A 4694-nucleotide genomic window follows, 5' to 3' on the forward strand; every position below is an offset into this window, starting at 1 on the left:
TTTTTTTTTTTTTTTTGGTTACAGCCATCATTGTTGTTTGGTGGGCCTGGGCTGGATTCGAACCTACCACCTTTGATGTACGTGGCTGGTGCCTTAGCCACTTGAGCCACAGGCGTCGAGCCAAGTCTCCATTTTTTAAAAAATGTTTTTTTGTTTTTTTTTTACAATAAGCTTAGTCTTTTCTGGCTTTTTTTTTAAAATGCTTTATTTTATTTTATTTATTTATTTTTTTTTGGCCTGGGCTGGGTTTGAACCCGCTACCCTCAGCATATGGGGCCATTGCTCTACTCCTTGAGCCACAGACGCCACCCTTAAAAAATGTTTTTGATCAACATGGATACAGCAGTACTTTTAAAAAAAAATTTTTTTGAAAGTCTCCTTTTTTATGGCTGAATAGTATTCCATGGTATATATATTCTGCAGTTTATTAATCCATCTATTGATTGATGGGCACTTGGGTCCTCCCCCTTTTTTCTTGAACTGGATAGTGCATGCTTGTTTTTCAGATTTAAACTGTACATCACTTTTTTTTCTGGGAATCCTTCTCTGTTAACCTCCTGCCTTGATTTTTACTTTGCACTTACAGGCTATTGAGGCTGCATGATTTGGTGTATTTTTTCCATAACACTGGTAATTTCTCACTTACATCTGATCTATTATTGTGTCCCAAGAACTCAGAATAACCAGGCATAGTTTTTTGGTACTTAACTGTGGGCCAGCCAATGGAATGTCTCTGTTAGTAGTGCTGACTCAGTTCTCTCTCCTCCCACCATGATGCCTGCACCATAGAACAAGAAGACAAATGTGAAACACAAATTCTTCCTTATAAAAAGGAAGGCAAGCATATCAGGGCAGGTCAGCCTCTGTGCTTCCCTGCCTTTATCCTGGCACGGTCCACATAGAAAATGATAACATTTGGATAGCACATTGGGTAGACTAGATGAGGACTACAAAATCCAGTGGCCCTGTTTTCTATGAGTGGTGGTCCTGTCTATGGAGGAGTTGGTGAAAAATATTTAGTACATTTTTTTTATATGATCATTAAAAATTTTATCAGGATTTGTATTATTTGGCTGGGTACAGTAGCTCACACCTGTAATCCTAGGACTCTGGGAGACTGAGGCAGGTGGATCCTTGGAACTCAGGAGTTTGAGGCCAGTTTGAGTAGGAGTGAGACCCCATCACTACTAATAATAGAAAAGGTAGCTGGGTGTGGTGGTGCATGCCTGTAATCCCAGCTACTCAGGAAGCTGAGGCAAGAGGATTGCTCATGCCCAAGAGTTTGAGATTGCTGTGAGTTACAATGACTCAGCACTCTACCGAAGGTAACAAAGTGAGATTCTGTCTTACAAAAAAAAGCCGCTGCCCCTGTTTGTCTGTCTTCTCTGCACTGGGTGCAGCTTTCCTGCCGCAGCCCCTCACTCCTGAAAATGTACACTTGTTCAAAGTTCATCTCTACCCACTCCTTCGTCAGGAGCATGTCTCAGTTGCTGCACCGACCACTGTCTGTAGTGGTGCTGAAACAACCAGAGATGCAGATAGAGGAGAGCCTCATCATTTTGACAGTCTCACGTCCCCTGACCTCACTTGTCCCTAGCCGTAGCTTCCAAACCAGTGCTGTTTCAAGGGACATCAAAACAGCAGCCAAATTCATTGGGGCTGCCATGGTTGAGGTGGCTGGCTCTGGGGCTGGAATTGGAACTGTGTTCAGGAACCTCACCATTGGTTATGCCAGGAACCCTTCTCTGAAGCAAGAGCTCTTCTATGCCATTCTGGGCTTTGGCCTCTTGGAGGCCATGGAACTCTTCTGCCTGATGGTGGCCTTTCTTATCCTCTTCCATGTGTGAAGGAGCCGTCCCCACCTCCCATAGTTCTTCCTCCTGTGTCTTTTCTGCCCTGTGTATTCCTTTTCCTATACCTCCCCAGGCAGCCTAGAGAAAGTGGTTGGCTCAGGGTTTGATGGAGGAAAGGTAAGTAAATACTATATTAATAAGAAAAAAAAATAATAATACTAATCCTATGTATGTACATTAGTGGGGGAAATGGTGAAAATTAAATAGAAAAATGTTCCATGTACACATAAAACAAAGACATTTGCTGGTAAATTACAACTAAATGATGATCAAACTTATTGGGGTGATTGCTTAGGAAGATGGGAAGAGGTGCTGTGTGATGCAGCTATTTGGGCACTGGGCTAGGGATGCCTTGGACCCAATGTTAATGATACAGGTTGTTAAGGAATCTTACAGAGTGTTCAAACACATTATTTATATATTTATTTATTTATTTATTTTTGAGACAGAGCCTCAAGCTGTCACCCTGGGTAGAGTGTCATGGCATCACAGCTCACAGCAACCTCCAACTCCTGGGCTCAAGCGAGTCTCCTGCCTCAACCTCCCAAGTAGCTAGGATTACAGGCACCCGCCACAACACCCGGCTATTTTTTGGTTGCAGCCATCATTGTTGTTTGGTGGGCCCTGGGCTGGATTCAAACCTGGCAGCTCAGGTGTACGTGGCTGGTGCCTTAGCCGCTTGAGCCACAGGCGCTGAGCCTGCATTGTTTTTTTTAAGATGTAGGATCTTGCTATGTTATCCAGGCTGAACTTGACCCTCTGTGCTTAAGTGATCCTCCCACCTTAGCCTCCCAGTTAGCTGGGACTATAGGCATGCAACTGGCTATAAAAAACTGGCTAGCCCTGCTTAGCCAGTTTTTTTTTTTGTTTTTTTTTTTTTTTTTGAGACAGAGCCTCAAGCTGTTGCCCTGTGTAGAGGGCCAAGGCATCACAGCTCATAGTAACCTCCAACTCTTGGGCTCAACTGATTCTTCTGCCTCAGCCTCCCAAGTAGCTGGGACTATAGGCGCCTGCCACAACGCCTAGCTATTTTTGGGTTGTAGCCATCATTGTTGTTTGGCAGGCCTGGGCTGGATGCTTTTGTTTATTTTATTTTATTTTTTTCAGATAGAGCTTTAAGCTGTTGCCCTGGGTAGAGTGTTGTGGCATCATAGCTCATAGCAACCTCCAACTCCTGGGCTGAAGCGATTCTCCTGCCTCAGCCTCCCAAGTAGCTGGGACTATAGGTGCCTGCTATAACGCCAGGCTATTTTTTGGTTGCAGTTGTTGTTGTTTAGCAGGTCCTGGTTGGGCTCAAACCCGCCAGCCTTGGTGTATGTGGCCTGCACCCTACCCACTGAGCTATGGGCGCCAAGCCAGATTTTATATTTCATTCCCATAGCTTCTGGTTATCAGAAAACCCATGCTTTTCTTTATTATAGGAGTTTGGTTCAGCTGATGTTGGTGTATCCCTTCTAATATTCTTCATCCTCATTTTTACTTCTGGAGGCATTTACTCTGATTCACTAACTTCATTAAAAGCTGCTGCCACTGGCTCGATGCCTGTGGCTCAAGCGGCTAAGGTGCCAGCCACATACACCTAAGGTGGTGAGTTCGAATCCAGCCCAGGCCCTCCAAACAACAATGATGGCTGCAACCAAAAAATAGCTGGGTGTTGTGGTGGGTGCCTGTGGTCCCAGCTACTTGGGAGGCTGAGACAGGAGACTCTGTTGAGCCCAGGAGCTGGAGGTTGCTGTGAGCTGTGATGTCACAGCGCTCTACCCAGGGGGACAGTTTGAGGCCCTGTCTCAAAAAAAAAAGCTGCTGCCACTGATAAAGCTTTTGGAGCAAGAGTTGGGAACAAGTTTTAGGTTTATTTGCTCCAACTTTGGATATGGCTGATGTTTCTTTTGTTGTCTGACTACATAAGGCAAATCCAAACTTGGAGATCTTTGTAGGCTTTGTTGGAAGGTCTGCAGCTGCTGCTTGCAGATCTCTTCTTTTTTTTGCAGTTTATGGCTGGGGCTGGGTTGGAACCCACCACCTCCAGCATATGAGGCTGGGGCCCTACTCCTTGAGCCACAGGCACCGCCCTTTTTTTTTTTTTTTTTTGAGACAGAGTCTCACTATGTCACCCTCAGTAGAGTGCTATGGTGTCACAGCTCACAGCAACCTCAAACTCCTGGGCTTAAGTGATTCTTTTGCCTCGGCCTCCCAAGGAGCTGGGACTGCAGGTGCCCACCACAACACCCAGCTGTTCTGTTGTTGTTGTATTGTTGTTTAGCAGGCACTAAGCCCAGCTGATCTCTTCTTAGTGCTGGGACTGGAATTTTACCCTCAATTACTGGAAGAAACAGTCTTAGTTTTCACAGGTTTTTCTGCTGCTTCTTCAGGTCTTTTGTTGGCTCCAGCACTTTTAAGGCTTTGCCTCTTCTACCTTCCCATCCACCATTTTCCCCAATGATAAGTTTTAGTAGATTCTCTGCCCATGGCTGTTTGTTTCCTTTAGCTTGAGATTTATTTTTTTTTGAGACAGAGTCAAACTTCATCACTCTTGATAGAATACTGTGGTGTCATAGCTCACAACAACCTCAAACTCCTGGTCTTAAGCGATTCCCTTACCTCAACCTCTCAAGTAGCTGGGAGTACAGGCGGCCACTTACAATGTGCAGCTATTTTTTTTTTTTTGCAGAGACAGTTGCACTAGGTAGAATGCTGTGGCGTTACACAGCTCACAGCAACCTCCAGCTCCTGGGCTTGGACAATTCTCTTGCCTCAGCCTCCCAAGTAGCTGGGATTACAGGTGCCCACCACAATGCCTGGCTATTTTTTTGTTGCAGTTTGGCTGGGGCTGGGTTTGAA

The 4694-nt window shown here is 45.1% G+C and overlaps 1 protein-coding gene and 2 pseudogenes across 2 annotated transcripts in view; 2 read left to right on the plus strand and 1 right to left on the minus strand.

Annotated features, from left to right (window-relative positions):
• The window catches only part of GNL3L (G protein nucleolar 3 like), a 33403-nt gene that overhangs the window by 4540 nt on the left and 24169 nt on the right, over positions 1–4694 (plus strand). The gene's annotated exons all lie outside the window — the stretch shown is intronic.
• LOC105888288 lies at positions 1350–2247 on the plus strand (annotated as a pseudogene).
• LOC100941949 lies at positions 2145–4337 on the minus strand (annotated as a pseudogene).

This window comes from Otolemur garnettii, unplaced genomic scaffold (genome assembly GCF_000181295.1).
Source record: "Otolemur garnettii isolate 467f Iridium unplaced genomic scaffold, OtoGar3 scaffold00256, whole genome shotgun sequence".
Taxonomy (NCBI): Eukaryota; Metazoa; Chordata; class Mammalia; order Primates; family Galagidae; genus Otolemur; species Otolemur garnettii.